The following is a 17,382-nucleotide window of genomic DNA, read 5'->3' on the forward strand; positions in this document are numbered from 1 at the left end:
CCCTTGATTTTATGTATTTGGTGATTCCACTGGGCAGGTAGCTGAGTAGACATCGGTTGTGCATGCGGTGTCAGTGATGGCAAAGGCCCACCTTAGGTGTGAAGGGAAGGAAAAGGAAACAAAGTAGAATTCAAGAGACCAGATGAATTGAGGGGAACAACTGAGTAACAAGGTGGAAGAAAAGAAGCCGAAATGCTGGTATGGAGATGCACTGCAGATGCAATGTGTGGTAATGCTGTTCTGGTTTATAATTTTAAGAACAACTAAAAGAAGCTGGTTATTTAAATAAATAAGAGAATTTATTGCATTTTTTAATAATAAAAGTATCTATCTCTTTTTTGGGTAGATTAGATATACGCTAATACTCATTTGAGGGGAGCTTACTGTTCTTGTTTACTAAAATGAGACTATATTCATTATCGTTTTAATCAACAAATTAATAAAAACACTAGTGTTGGATTGCTTTATTGCTCATCTCTTGTCTGATCAGGGGTATGTGCTCATAATTTGCAGCATTATCTGTTGGTGGATATAAAGGAATGCTCCTTAGTAGGGAGCTTAAAAAAGTATCGTGCTTCATTAAAATGGTTCCCAGTTCTGTGTGAAGAGCATGCATGTATGAGCACCGTTTACTTTCCAAAAATGGCACTTGAAGGCTTTGTAACTAGATTAACTATAGTCATATTACTCAAATTCCCCCATGTCCCTAGAGAACACAAATAGTTTTACCAACAAATGCGTAGGGTGGCTTGAGCCTGTTCTGTTGAGCTGTGGCGTATATTTCAGAATTTGGGAGATCATTTTTATGGAATAGATAACTGAGAGAGTTAGCATTCTTGCTCAGATAATGCACTATTTATTTTGGAAGGGAATTTCCCATGACTAAATAAGAACAAGATGTTTGACCACCTTCTAGGGAGGAGACACTTCGGTCAGCATAAAATCGAAAGAAAAAAAGTCAAAAGAGACAACTGACCATGTTTCTTCTGGGCTTTAATTATACTGCAGATACATGGCAAGAAGAAAGACCAGAGGTTTTGATCTTTTCTTGGAAGTATAGCTTTATCACATCATTGGGAATTTATAGCCTAGTAATATATAGTGTTTTTTTCCATTCCTGTATTTTGCAATAGGTTTGCACAGCCTCATAGTTTGGCAGCCGAGAGCTCACTTTTTCATGATTTTTTTTGGCATGAAAGGGTTACTGTTCACATTTCCTGTGTAATTCCTTCTGATCTTGCTGGGCTGTAATTACTTTCTTGATGTTAAACATTCCCAGGCTCCTATAACCTTCTAGCCTGCTTGCACTGGCCAAGTTTGTCCCAGGTGATCATGTGGGCGAACCTCCTGTTTTTGAGGATAAAAATCTCTCCTTCCTGTGTAAGATAGGCTACATACTCATTCCTTTGCTGTGCAATCCCAAGAGAAATCTTTTTAAAAATAATAATAAGGTAACACATCACTCTTTCAGAGTCAGATTTAGCAGCCAAATAGATGACAAATCAAGTGTGTGGGTTTAGAATTCGCTGAATCTTGGCTGAATGACTGCGAGTTCACATTAAAGATTATTTTTCTTAATACTTTTGGAAAACAGGTTATGATATAAAAAAGACAGATTTTGACTGCAGCTTCTTACTTTTGACCATATAATTGGCAAATCATTTTAAGCTTGCTTGAATGTAGAACTACTTAGTTGAGCCTTCAGGATTTCTTTTTTTTTTTCTTCTGAATTCTTTGCAGTAGCTGTGTATCTTACAAGAAAGGAGAGGCTATTACTCAATTCTTCTTTCCCACGTAGTTCAATTATTCTGTATTTCTTCTGATTTTCAGTTTGTGGTATATAAGCAGTAAACACAAGGTATTATTTAATTTTTTAATAGAAGTGACTGCATACTGCTAAAAAATGTTGGCTTCAGAGGTGTGGGAACTGAAGTGTTGTGTTCTGTGAAGACACTGAAAGGTCCTACGTGCCACTGCTCAGCTGCTCTTCAGTTTTAATCTGGAAGAGCCACCTGTAAGAATGTGAGTGAAGTTTGCTTTCTGTGACCTTTCTGCAGTTTTCTCACAGTGCCAAGAAAGATGTAAGATGGTGATGGCAGGATTTTTTTTTTTTGGGTGTGAGGAGTTGTAATGTGCTGATATACTGACATCAGTGAGTATTTTTTTTTGCTACTGACAATGTAATATCAAGAGAAAGTAGCTGGAGGTTCTGTGCACTATTGGTTTAAGAAGCCCAGATTCTGATACTTCATTCAAGAGTGATCTCATTAGCTTATTATCCTGCTACAGATAATTTTTTTCTCCTAATCCTAGTTTTATTACCTTGTGCATTTAATTGGCTGCTTTGTGAAATTCTCAGGCTTCAATATAGTTCTGTTTTGTTTAGCTGTGGTATTGTGTTTGCAACTTAGATGCTCAGAAGTCTTCTCAATAACTTACTGACTGAAGTCTTGTGAATGCATAACAGTGTTTGAGCTCAGTGGGTTTATACCTGGAAGAAAACGTTATGTAGGTAATAAATTGTAGCAGTTTGAGCTCTATTCTTATTTTAATTCCCATGCATATCAGTGCCTGTGCTTTACTATATAAATAGAAGTTAGAGCAGTTGGTGTGCATATTGTTAGTGTGCTGCTGTGCTAGTGAAGGATAGGAAAAATACATTTTAATGAAAATGTCTTTTTAATTTTTATCAGGAAGTTTTCTTGAATTTGATGACTTAATTAAAATTGGAGTGCAGTCAGTATGCTGCCTAATTCTTAATTGCATACTCTGTCATATAGCTGGGAACATGGCTATCAGATATGCTTGTTTTTGTTGTTGAACCCAGAGGTTCTTGTGATACTTTTCAACACACAGAAATCTGGTCCTGGCATAAAGTATTTATACAGTAGTCTTGTGAAAAAAACCATGAAGCACCAAGTGAGTATAACTGCACAGACAGAAGAAGGTACTGCTGATGTCTTGAAGTTAGACTGTTCCTTTGTCATTTAATCATGGCCTGCATGTGATCTCCAGGTACCTGAGATTTTGTAGGAACTTCATATGAAGAGGGCTGACCTAAACACATTTGCTTTGGTATGTGCTAAACACATTGCAAACATTCTAGGTTTTCAGTGCAATGAAGTGCAGCAGGATAGTGCTTTGGATAAAGCTTTTCTCAAAACAGTTTACTTTTGTCTTTATATTAAGAAAAGACTGATGGATTTAGAGTTAGCTGAAAGTGAGTACAACTATATCGAAGCCTGCTTTCTGTCTAATAGGATGTATAGGTTGTCTTTCCTTTCTGTTTTCCTGTTTAATTTTACTCCTGCTCAGATGAAGACAGTGAGGAATTACACTTTATGTTGTAATTAACGGTCACCTGTTTTGAATTTACTTTGTAAAGTGCTTAGAATGTAACTGAACTGACTCTCCATTATGAATTTCACCTTTGCAGTGGAAAATACCGTGGTATGGAAAATACAGTGGTTTCAGAGTCCTATGCAAATTACCTCCTGCTTTTTGTGTAGAAGGCATGCTACAGAATGTAAGCTGGTACTGTTCTTGTGTTTGTGTACATGTCGATCTTCTAGTGGTTTAGCTTAAAACTCTTCTGGATTTAGATGTCTCTAATGTATTGGAGGCGAGGTGATGCATGTAGCTCTGGTGCAAAGGAGAACTGGAATATTTAGTAGAGAGAAGCTGTTCCGTTTTAAAAAGCTACTGTAGAATTAAGGAATTATTTGAATTAGGCTAGCTTTTAAGCTTTCAGACAATGTAGTCAACTGTGTTTTTATATGCAGAGTTGTACAAGTTCTCTCTTTGAGAAGACATGTAAATTACTGTTATGACAAAATGCATAAATACGTCTAGGATTTGATAGTAATTAATTCATTTCACTTATCTAAGGAAAGATTTAAGTGCCTCAGTTTGAAACTGGCTATAAAAAGTAACATGTAAACAAATTTAACACACATCAGGTATAATAGCACATTTTTTAGAACTACAGACACTTTGTTTTTAAATGCAGTGGTTTCTCACTTTCAGCATTCACAAACTGAAGTTTAGTCACAGAGCACCTCTTGACTGGATTTAGAGCACCTCTTTGACTAGATTTTTAAGGGCAATTTTTATGTCCCTGGCTTTCTTGAGTGACTTGAACTACGTATAAGAAAGTATTAAGTACTGCTAAAATGTTGATTAGCACTTTGGTGGAATTATGTTATTTATCACTGGTGTGCAAAAACGAATGATTGTCTCTCTGAGTTTTCTTAGATTTGTCCTGATTCAAAAGATGCTGTGTGTTGACTCATGGGAGAATCTCGACGCATGTTAATTGTGCAGCTGTGTTTCAGGATCTTTACTCTAGATACTGGATTTGATGGGCTGCTAATATGAGAGTTCCACGACATTGACTTCAGAATAGATTCTTGTACTTTGAAGAGTCTGACCTTGAATATCAACCAGTTCTCCAGGGCTCTCCTATGTTCCAGGGTAGGCCTTTCGAATGGGTCACACCAACTAGGCTTTTTGAACAAGCAGAAATGTTTCCTCAAGTCCAGGACTGCAATTGTGATATTAGTCTTGATTGCTTTTCTCAGCATTTTAAGATTCATCATCTACAGCTGAGTCTTTCACATTCCTGACCAGTTCTTTCTTTAGCTTCCCATATCATTTTGGAAGACTGTGTTAAATCATTACCATGTTTTCCCTCTGAAAACATTTAAGCCTTATTATAAAATGCTTGCAACATATAGTAGAATAGAATGTTGAAAAGTTAGGCAATGCAGCTACAGTTTCCTGTTCTTGGTAGGAAGTAAGGTTTTTACAACCCAAATGTTTGAAGAATTAAATACTCTCCTGCCTGTTGTTGCCTGAAAATGAGAATGTTTGACATAAAAGTTTGAAAATGTTCTTGAAATATTAATGGAAACAATTTTCTTAGTTTGTCAGAAAGTGTGTATGAGGAAGAAAAGAGGAATAGAACAGTTTGTCAGACTGTATAGTTGCTACTGGAGAGGAAAATCTCTCTTCTGTTACACTGCCCACTCAGAATTGCTTGGATTGAGCACTGCTTTTAAGGAGAAAAAGCAGGTATCCTGGGTAAAACTGCCATCTTTCGTTTAAAAAATGAAATGGGCATGATTTTTGTAACTTAAAATTAAATAATACTCAGCTGACAAAAGCAACTGTGCATTAAAGTCTTGGCACTGAAGATAGTAATTTCAGCCTAGATGAGTATCTCTACCTCTGTAATAAGTTAGTTGGTGGTCTGTTGTCTTGGACCTGGTAGTCTGCACAAACTCTTGGCTTCTGAATCATACCCATTGAGAAAAAAACCAATTTGTTGTTTATCTGAAATAGTTGAAACCAGGACATGTGTTTATATTTGTTAATGAATTTCAGGTGGCATTGTTTTGTTCTGGAATGGGAAACAAAGTTTGGGGTACTAGGGTGAGAATTTTCCCACTTACACCTAATATTTAACAGTTCCATTTTTTGTTTCTGGTTGATTCATGTATTTTTGAAAGTATCACTTTTCAGAGTTCACAAAGCATGCATCCAGCTTATATGCATTCACTGGATTTGTACTAAATAAAATGATTTTTGAAGGGAGAAACACTCTTTATCTCTGCAATTTATTGATGTTTGCAGTAATATAACAAGCAGGATCCCAGGTGTCTGCTATTTCTGACCATTTACAGAATTCAAGTTCAGTGATGGAAATAGCTTGCTCTTATTGACTAGTCTAAACATCTTCTGTGCCCCATAGATAAATAAGGGAATAAAAAGATACCTGATAGGCTTTGCTGATGTTGACTTTTACTGCCCAGTTTACCCCATTCAGAGACTACTGTTTAGGAGGTGAAGAAAAGTGGACGAAGGATGGTAATAGGCATGCTGGCATTTTTTTTTTGCGCTAAGAGAAGATGAAGCATTGTGATGTTTTTAACATTTGAGGTGAAGTACCCCACTCCCACCCCCTGTGATTTTTTTTTAAGCTCTGTCTGTATTTTTAAGGCTTTTTAATTGTATGGTTTTAGATGGATAATCATGAATATAGAGAACTTTAAAAGATATTTTACTGTTTGCAAGGGGTTAGGAAACAGGAATGCACTACATTTTTGAATATAATTGTGTTTATCCTGTGTAGAAAAAGTCCTATTCTTGCCATCTGGTCTGATGCCTAAAGTAGTTTTATGCTTTCTATGTGATCTGCTAAATGTACATATATATATATATATAGGAGGCTTCTTTTAAAAATCCTATCAAAAACTATGCTTTTCAGAATCTTAGAGCTCGTTCTCCCATCTGTATAAAACGAATTTGGTTTCCAGTCTGTGGATTTTCATCATCTTTAAATACAGTAGGTGTCACAGCTATTGCAGTGGACAGTTTTGCAAATACTTACAGGTTATGTTTGCATGTAGCCTGAAATACTGAAAAAATGAGTTACCCATGTATCTTTAAAGGTAACTGTCACCAATGGAAATACCTATTTTATTAGATTAATCAAAGGACTGTGGGTTTGAGTAGAACTCTTTGTCATTGCCATTGCATGTTACTTTTTTAAGGTTAATTCAGTTCAAACTTGTAGCATGATCAGTGACATTTACATGCCATGGATCATGAGGCCTGCATGCAGTAAGTGGATTCACACAGATCAGAAATATCTGTGAAAGAAAAGTGGAAAATATCTTATCACCATTGTTTTTTCTCTTCCCTCCTGTGCTCTAAAATAAGTAGTTGGGCTGGATGAATGAATGTTTGATGCAGAAGATGTATGTTGTTGGCATGCACCCAGTGCACGTGTAAAAATATTAAGATAATCTTAAATTATTTCATTATTAGTTAGAGGCAGATGGACTTTACAGAGAGAAAATTAATGTGATAGAGATAATATGCAGGATTTTCTTCTTTGCTGCAAGGGAAGCATTGATTTTTATTTGTACAGAAATGCATTCGCTATTGTTCTTTTTGTATTAAAACTCTTACCTAAATCTTCTGGGATATCATGTTCTTTGTCAGATTGTATACTTCTGCTATTTAGTGCTAGTTTTTAGAGATAAAGCAAAATGACTAATTAAAAAAGATCACACCTTTGTAATGAAAATGATACTGGACTGAAATAACTTGTATGTTAAAATATTTTTATGAGTGTCTACCGGAGAACCTCTGTGAAAACTAAAATATCACAACAAAACCATACAGATTATTCTGTGGTCTTGTATATTAAACATTTTGTTGCCTACTTTAATAGTTCTCACAATTCAAAAGTCAAGTAAAGTGGTACTATGCCAGTGTTTTAACTGACAAAATATATTGGAGGCTTTTTACAAATGTAATTCATACCCTAGAAACGTGAGTAGTTCCTTAAAACTTGTTGTGTATTGAATAAAGCAAAATTAGGAGAGTTCAGCTTGTTGCATGTACAGGGAGTTTGTGCTGATATACGTAGAATAAATAGTGCAGATGTGTTAGGAACTGTGACCTGACTTTGCATGATAAGAGCCAAGAAGAAGTTTGCATACACATATCTCCTGCTTCAATTTTTAAAAGAGAAGCAAACTTTAAAACCAAGGAATACTTGAGCATAAGAATCTGCCTAACTTTACAATTAACCTGCTCGTTTAGATGCACCCAGAGCAATTCTTATCTTAGGAAACACAATTTATTTCATTAAAACAAGGTAAGAAGGGGAGTGAAGTTAGCAATGCAGTTTAAAGAATGGGGAGCTGATGATGACAAGCACTACACAGCTTCAAGACAGTTAAGGAGGTAAAGATATTAATAAAAACTTGTGGGCAGTCGAGTACAATAGAGTTCTTTAAATATAGAGGTTGTTGAAGGATATAAAAGCTTAGTAACAGAAGTCCTATAACGGGCAAGGATGATGAATTTCTGCTGTGCAGAAAGAGGCATAAATATTCAATAAATATTATGTTCTGTATTCAGAAAGAGGCTGGATTATGCTTTTACATCTCACCTCCTCCATCATTAGTGATGGAAAGAACATATTATCACTGTACCACCAACTATTAAATGTTTTTAAATCTGCTGCACTGACACCAACAGATACTAAAAGAAAAGCTTAGAAGCTATATGAATTACTAATTTTGAATTTTAACAAATCATGGAACAGTGGAGAAATTCTAGAAGGCCGAAGGGGAAGTGAAACTAATGTGCTCAAATTTAGAAAGTATATGAGCACCTTGAAAAGGCGTAGTTGTATGCTGTCAGTGAAAATTTAAAGAAGAATTGTATAATTCAAATTGATCTGACTGGGCAAGTCAGGCACAACCTTGTACTGCTGCATGGGGTTACTCCATGGGAAGGTGCTTGCACTTGCCTTCACCCTCATTGAGTTTCACAGATTCCGTAGCTCTTCCTTCCAGCCTGTGTAGGTCCTTTTGAATAGAGGCCTTGCCTTCCAGGTCCCAGTTTCATATCAACTGCACACATGCTAGCAGTGCACTCTATTGCATTATCCAGGTCATTAATAAAGATATTAAACAGTGTTGGTTTCAGGATTGAACCCAGAAGCATACCACTGGTATAACTGATTGCCAGTTGAGCTTTATACCACTGATCACCATCACCCTTTAGCCTGATAGTCCAGCCAGTTTTCCATGCACCTTACCATCCAATACATATATTACCAATTTGCTTGCAAGGGTACTATGGGAGACCATGTCAGAGACCTCCATAAATTCAAAATGAACAGCACCCACTACCTTCATTTTATACACAGCACTAGCCATCTCATCACAGAATGTGGTTAGGTTAGTTGGGTATGATTTACCTTTGATAAATGTGCTGGCTGTTCCCAGTCTCCTTGTCCCTAACACGGCTGAAAATAGCTTCAGTGAGGCTTTGCTCAGTATCCTTGCTGTGGACTGTGATTATGACAACCGAAGTTTGAATTTGGCCATAATGTAGGAATTAGTGCCACTATTCAAAAAAATAGATGTTTGGTTATTTAATTGCACTAAGTGAGCAGAACTTCAGTATCAGAATTTGAAGACTTGACAGTACAGGTGTCCCACAGCATGGTTTTTATGGGAAATAAATGAAAAGGTAATGTATGTCAAACCACAAAACCCTAGTTGCTTTAAAAGCTTGGTCATGCTTAATTGTTTTTCTCTTGAAGTACTAATTCAGTTTGGTCTTGCTTAGTTTGAGATTTAACTGAATGAATTAGAAATACAAATATCCTTAGCAACAGAAGGCAAAGCTGGAGGCCCGTAGAGAAAGAAGAATGTTCCCAGGGTTAGCATAGTCTGCACACCACAGCTGGTTGCTGGACAGTGGCCAGGAATAATTTTGATATGTTTATTTCACATTTTTTCTTCATGAACATGTTTTGAGGACACTTCATTAAGTATGGCCGATAGGCTTTGAAGCTCTGCGCTTTTAACGTTTTTCAAACAACAAACAGGCTGGTGGATACAAAAATGAAAGTTATATTGGCAAGGACTATTTGCACAATGAAAACAACACAAGATAAGTGAGCGAGGGCAGTGAGCTAGGACAGGTTGGACTTTGATTTATTCTTTTTTGTATGTTTGTCAGTGTGAAGGTTTTTGTAATAAGAAGGTATATTTATCAGTAACATTGTGCTGATAGACAGTAATAAATCCTGTAAAAAAGGTATCATTTAAGTAAATCATAGTATGTGGATATACGTTTTTGTCTTGCAAATGTCCGGTGTGCTCCTTGGTGAATGGTGTGCCAGTTTGAACAGCCACTATTTTATGTTGCTTCTGGATGCTAATCAGTCAAGCAGTGTCACCAATCTAGATAAGCTTGTGGAATATTTTTGTCCATCTGAATTTTACAATTGGTATTAAGAAATGTGTTTATACAAGATTGACTAGAGAATATATTCTGGTTCTTAAAATAAACAATATATCAGTCACTTTGGCCCAGCAGTTGCTTTATCAGTTAAGACAGACTACCGGGATCTCCCAACCACAGAATTGGGGGATTCCATGCAGAAGAGTCCATTGAAGTGGTGACAGTCCTTTCCCAGAAAGTGAGAGGGGTGTGACTGAGCAAAGATTGCGGGCAAACAGCTGAATTTCTCTGCTGGGGTCTGTATGAAACAGTTTGGGCACAGCAGCAGCAGGAAGGGAGGATGCTCCTCAGCACACAGCTGGCCAATTGCTTCTCTTGGTGCAGCGTTCGCAAGGGTTCTACGGCTGTATCCGTTTCTTTGGTTGTCAAAGTTGAATTGCCCTTAATTTTGTAAGATAATTTTGGCTTCATTAGTTGTGTGTTGGGAATTCTTTTTATCTACAAGTATAAAATGAATGCAATATTCTTTGACACTTAGGTACTTGCTGTGACAGAACTTAAATAAAATGAGACTTTTCCGGTTTTGCACTAAACTCGGAACTCCTGAGTTTTATGAAGGTGTTTCAGTGAGATTATGTTCTAATTTCTAAAGTAATTTGATGATTCTTCAAATGTAGAACAGCTCATTGTATGCTAAGGCAGTAAAGGTGGAAGCCGTACAGGATTTAAGTTGCTTATGCCACTCATTAGATTTTTACAGGGCTTTTAAGTGTGTCCTGTTAAGAACATATTCCTTTCTGGTGAGTAAGATTGTGTTTGGGAAACATAGGATTTAATTCATAGTTGGGCAATGTTTATAATGCTTACCATGATTAAGAAAATCCAACTGTTATGTTCACATCTCTTGTTTTAAAAGTCTATGTGTTCTTAAAGTGTACTGGGCATGCAGCTGTTGAGAAAAAAAGGCCCTTAGCCCTGAAACACAGTCAAGGTTAGCAACGTTAGAGGCAAAATTTGGGGGGAGAATCATTGTAGCACCAGAATTGAACAGTTCTTTGTACAGCTGACTATTTATCTGGTGTATTTTTCAGCACAGGGCAATCTGCAAGCACCAGCTGTGCCTCACAACAGTTACACATGCTCAAGTGAATACTTCTTCTGTAGAATTTACAGATTATTTTTGAATTCAGCTGTAGAAAATAGGCCTTTTCCTTCAGCATAACAAACTAAATATTTCAGTGTATAATTTGTACCAAGATCTTTTTTCACTGAGAGAAATGAGGCCTTAGAATCTAGTATGTTTTGATTGGTTTTAGGCATTGTGTGTTATTCTCTTCTTTTGGCACTAATACCCTTTTCCTCTTCTTTGTTTCTTTAATTTTTCAGAAATGTGTGTGTTACAGGTGAGCCCTTTAGGGGGCACTTTCTCTTAAAAGTCATTAGTTGATCTGTGATTTTAATTTTAACATCTTGGAAATACATACCATGTTGGCCTAGCTCATTTACTGCTTGATCAGGCAGAGTCATAGGTTTGCCTTCTCGCTTTGTCCTCTATACCATGTAACAGTGAGCTCCTTCTGTTTATTTATTTTCAGTTCTTGAATACTTGTTTTACCTCAGTCTGTAAATAAGACAATTGAACTTACTTTTTAAAATGCAGTGTAATATTTTGCATAGGAAATGTTGCTGCACAGACATTATAAATGTCAGAATGTAGCTTTGACTGAAAGCTCTCTAGCTGACTTTTTAAGAAACTCTGTAATGGAAATTCTTACAGAAACTATGATGCTTACTTAACTTACTTAGTAAAATGGCAGAATTTAGTACTATGCTTAAGTTTGCAGCTGTAAAATCAGAAGAAATTCCATTATTTGAGTCAGAATTCCAAAGGCAATTCACTGTGCAAAGTTTGGAGTGTCTTTTTGCTTTTTGTCAGCTGTTGGTTAACTTTCTGCTATGTAGTACAATAACAGTAAGCCTGAACTTTATTAAAATAACAAAAACCCTGTACAAAATCCTTCCTGAATGACACAGAAAGTTTTATGTGCGGGATTCTGGTTAGCATGCAAATAACCCTAAATAGTCAAAATAGAATAGGTGTTTAGGGATTGACTGTTTCTTGTTCACCCATAATTTAAGGACTAGCTACAACATTGTGAAGACTTCAGTGCCACGTTTCAAACTTAAGTCAGTCAGAGTGTGCAGGTGAATGTATCATACGATAGTTTTAATCCTTAAATTATTAAAGGAATTTTTAGGGCTCTGGTACCTGGGACGCTTAAATACATTTTGACCATGTGAGAGTAAGTTCTGAGGTATAAAATATCTCTAAAATATGTTAAGACTACCAAATTAAGAAAACAGAACACTTGTTCTCCTTTCACGTTGCAGTCCTGACTGGATGTTTCTGAAGCCTAAATTGATAATTGACAGAATCTGAACACTTCATTTTCAGTGGAAAATTGTCATTATGCTACCAGTAATAATTTATTCATCAAATGTCAAAGTTGAGGAAAATGGAAAAAAGCAAATAACGTGGAAAAGCAAATAATGGTTTATTTTGGTCTTTCTTTTAGTCATCTTTAATTATTTTGGTTGGAACCTCTGTTGTATGTTAACTTATTGTACTCTTTGAAATAACATGTTTATCTGTAGTGAAAGAGCAAGTAAAAAGTGTATGTGGCAATTTTTATAAAACGTCTTTGTTCTCTTACTCAGTGAAATTATCTTTAATCCTTCAGCATAGCATGAAATATGGAAAGGGGTTTTTGAGTACCTTTTTAGCTAATTCTGAAGTGCGGTAAGAGCACTGCAATAGGAGTTGGTGGAACAGTCTGTCCTGTGTGCATTGACCCAATGTTATTGTGATTTTCAGGCTATCTGTTATTGTCAAGTGGCAAATATAATTTGATTTCTGAAAGGCACTTGTTGGAGTTTTTCCAGACCCATCTGAACACAGCCTTAAGCTCAGTGTTAATCCTGCTTTAAGCAGGGAAGCTGGATGGGATGTCCTAGAGTAGCCCCTGCCAACCTGAACGTTTATGTCAGTAGCCATGTACGCAATTGCAGATGTTTGTCTAATGCCATGAAGTTTGATTGTAAGTGTGATGAAATTGCTGATTAGTTTTTTTGATACCGTTTATCTGTAAAGAAAGCTAATGTACTGCAGCAGATACGTAGTGAAGGATAAATTATGTATTCTGTCCTAATTAGACTGAAGCAGCCATTAATTATGAACAAAAGCAAAGTCAGAAAGTCTCACAGTTTAATCAGGTATTGCAAATTGAAAACCATAATGGTGTACTGCAATTCTACTATGAATAACATTACGTATTGCTGACGGAATTGTAAGCTATAGAGATATTCTGTCTTAATGAAACTGCATTGTTGAGAACCCTGGCAAAACTTCTTAGCAGTATGTACACAAGCAGTAAATTAATGTTTAGTTTAGGATCATGGTAACATGGCAGGGAGTGTAGAACAGCAGTAGAAGGAATTGTGGAGTTTGAATTTTAAAGTAAATTCTAGAGTAGCCATTGTTAAGTAAGCATACTTACATACATTCCTGTGCCTTGGTTCGGCTTTTGTCTTGTTTTTGTTGGTTTGATTTTTTTTTAAAGGAATTAATTTGAATTTAAAATGTAAGAACTATTGACAGCAGAGATTTCATGTAATATCTTATAAAAATAAAATCAGTTTGCGTTTCCCAGAACTATCGTTTCCAGTGGCCCTGAGAATGAAGAATGAAATGTAGCAATCTGTGCTCATTCATCATTTCACAGTTACTTTCATGACAGTAAGATCCAAGACTGCTTTAAAATCAGAAGCTTTGACCTTTTAATACAGAATAATAGCAAAGATATCTATACAGATATGGAACTTATATAGGACTCTATGTCATTCAAAGCAGTACTACTAAGAAAATATGAAGTAGCAAACTGTCATTTTAAATAGGAAAGGTGGGGGAAAAAGAATTATTTTTTGGCATTCTGTGAATTGTCTAATATTAGGCATAATAGCAACTGCACTGTTACTTGCTTTTCTTTTTTAGTTTTTCAGAATGGAGTTTTTTTCTCAAATGCAAAATAGTTGGAGTTATTTGCAGTCGTAAAATCTGTTCAACTACAGTTTATTTAATATACATAGATTTCGTAAAATGAAGTATCAGTGTTGCTCTTTCTTTAGCTTTCTCTTCTGCCAGGTGTCCTTTTGAGAAACTTAGCTTTTATAAATTCTTTTGCAGGTCCTTCAGTTTGCTCTCTTGGAAATAGTTACAGTTCTAAAATAAGAATTACTGAGACCGTATGCTTGGCTGTCTGCAATAGTAGAAAATGTATGGAACATCTTCATTTCTTGCAGTGTATATGCTGATATTTATTCATACAATTGAAGAACCTCAGAAGTTGATTTCAAAGGATTTGTCTCCTTGAGAAAAGGGATTACTTTTCATTTGCTTTTTATTTTAAGCCAAACGTTGAGGTTGCCGTAAGTTGTTTCATGAATAAGCTTTTATTATCAGCAACATGTTACTGAAAGCAGCATAGAACCTGTCATGTAGGCACAGTTCCACTCTGACAGATGGGCATGGTGTAGGCATGCCAGCCAACCATTCTATCTTCACCTAACGAAAGTATGAAGGGAAGAATTTTTGTCCAGGATTAGCACTGTGACATTCAGTGCAATGTAAGGCTTTGAGTTCAGGAAATGTGCTCAGACTGGTCCATCTCATAGGATGACCGAAAATTTAAAAATAGCCTGGGTTTTAAGTTCTGCTAGGTTTGTACTGGGAAAAATGACCAGTTGCAGCGAGGCTTCTGTTTCTTTTTGGCTGTCTGTTGAAGTCACCTAATGGGCACAGCCAGAAGAATTCTGCCACTGACACACATTTCTCCCTGATTAATTACCTAGGTATGGAAGCAGAAGCAGTATGTAATTTCTCTTGTGAGAAAGCTGTTGTTTGTGGCTACGTGCAGATCTCTTCGGATATAGATCTATGAGGATCTACTGATGTGGGATGGAATCCTAGTGTTAAAATATGATCTAGCATAGAAAATTTTGTATGAGAGTAAATCAGACTTCTGTGACTGAAGATTTGCATAGTGATATGCAGAATGGTTTTGCAGGTTTTCAGAAATGCGTATCAGCTATTGCTTGGTGTTAAGAGTTTTGGAGAGTTTAAAGAGTTTAAAAGAAATTGCCTTAATGCCTTGTGCTTGATTTTATGAAGTAACCAAGCACTGCAGGCTGTTGGCAAATGTACTTGCTTGAACAAATGCTTTTATGTGTTACACTACTCAATCTTTATGTCTGTCAGTTTTACTTTCCTCAGGATTTTTGTGTAGCTCCAATGTTTTAATCTTTCATTTCAAGTCTAACTCAGCCTTTAAATACTGACAGATTTTGCTAACTTTCCTGAAGTTATGCTGATATGATTCATTCATGCTTTCTGGGGAACTTGGTTTCCATTGAGAAGTTTCTAAATTTTGGGGAAATAATGTTTGTATAGCATTGTCATTTACAAGATGGCATAGTATGTGAAAGAACAGATGTGAAAAAGGAAGTGAATAAAATTGCTTTGAAATAAAAATGCACATTTTGTGGGCCTCTGTTAGAACGTCTTTTATGAAACGTACTAAGTATTTAATTTTTCTTTTAATGTGAATGTTTTCCTTCTGAAATGAAATTATGTAATAATATTTGACTAACACTTCTTTGCAAGCCTAGTTTTAAATTAAAATTCATAATTAAGCTTAATATGAAATTACAAGATTTGATTTAATGCTTTCTTCCAGTACCAGAACTAATGTTCACTACATTAGAAGGTGTAGTCGTCATTGAGAAGCTTTGTTCTTTTAACAAAAGGTACCAAAAATAAATTCAGTTAGGGTCATAATGGTTTAGTTTAATACTGTTATGATAATAAGTACTGTAATTACTTTCAGATAGTTCCCTTCCCAGAGGATGAGATTTTTAGTTTTGATGTCTGTTTAAAGCATGAGAATGACAGTAAAATTAATGTCATAACCTTTGCAGCCTATTTATCGTTTTCTGTGTAGTATCCTAAAGGATTTTGTGTAACATCTAAAATAAATGTCTTGGTATGCATAAGCATCAAATTAGGTTAATTGGGTTCACCTGATACTCAGTCTGTCTCTCAGGACACCAATTTCATGTAAAAGACCTGTGGGTATCTTTCTGTGAAAATTGCTTTTAAATTATTACATGTGTATGCTCTGCTTCCTTTGATTGTTAAAGGCCAATTTACAGTGTAGAGTTTTTTCCCATTTATTGATATTTTTGCTTCTTCTGGTTGAAAATTCATTTATCTTTTCATTCTCTGGTAACATACAGAGTAGTATAGGCATGATAGACCTTATTTTGTGGCATTAAGATAATTTTTACTTTTTTAATTCTGTCTAACTCCACTTCACTTGAAATTTTTATAATAGATTTCATTTCTGAGCAGTCAGCAGCAGATTTAGAGAGAACTATTTTGAGTTCTGGAGTACTGCAACTTGAATTATTTTAATTTTTGTCCTATGGTAAAGTTACAAACTGAGAAAAACAGGTTCAAAAATTATATAGAGTTTTAAAAATTTCATCATTGGGATAGTCTCCCAGAGAAAAATTGATGATGATGCCAGATAGAAATAATCAATGTCAGCTTCTGTATTTGGGAAGAACTAGTATTGGACTCAAATATGATGAAGAAAGACTGTAAGAATCTTTGCCTCCTCAGTATTCAATAAAAACAGGAACCTCCTGAATTATTAGGGTGGCAGGTATAGGCAGCTGTATAGATGTTATATCCCTCAACTTCTGTACTGTGCATTGATTCAAAATTTCAGAACTTCTGAACTGCAGAACTGCAGTTCTTGGTTAGGATAGGCATCAAACATATGTAGGTATTAAGTATCTTTTAAACATGTTACAGCGTAGCTGAAAGGTGTCAGAAACAGTCAGTGAGAAAGGAATATGAATCATTATACTTGCACTAAAGTTCTGGTAGGACTGGTTCCAAGACTAGAACTAGGCAGTGATCATAAAGACAGTATCCCTGTTGAATTTGAAAATAATGTAAAATGCAGACAGAACAGTCACTCATAGTTACGTGGTCTGCTTTGTAACCTGTGTATTCAGAGAAAACATTAATACAGTTGTACATATAATGATGAATAGAAAAATTTGAAGGGATGATTAAGGAGAATCTTGCCCTGACTTCAAAGTCTTGATTTGTTCTGTTTTTCCAAAAAAGGTTACTTGATTAAATATCTGAAGAAAAAAAAAAAAAAAGGCTATGGAAGGTTCTTTGGTGTAACAACAACAACAAATACTCATGAATGGCTAGAAAATGAAATCAGTTTGAAAAATTACACTTTTTTTAATTGGCAGTAGCCAATCAATCTACTAGTCTCTCAAAGAAGCACTGGATTTTCTAGATCAAGACCATTATCTTAACTGAAGTTAGGGTTGAATTCAAATCAAAGATGCCCCTACAAAATGTTTGGATTTGTATGGTAAAATTTTCTGTGTTAGTGTTTGTGAATGCTTGGAAGAAGATGTGGAGCTTGTACTTCGTTACGATGTTCTAAGAATTGTTGATCT

This window comes from Nestor notabilis, unplaced genomic scaffold, assembly GCF_000696875.1.
Source record: "Nestor notabilis isolate BGI_N333 unplaced genomic scaffold, ASM69687v1 scaffold9969, whole genome shotgun sequence".
Lineage (NCBI taxonomy): Eukaryota > Metazoa > Chordata > Aves > Psittaciformes > Psittacidae > Nestor > Nestor notabilis.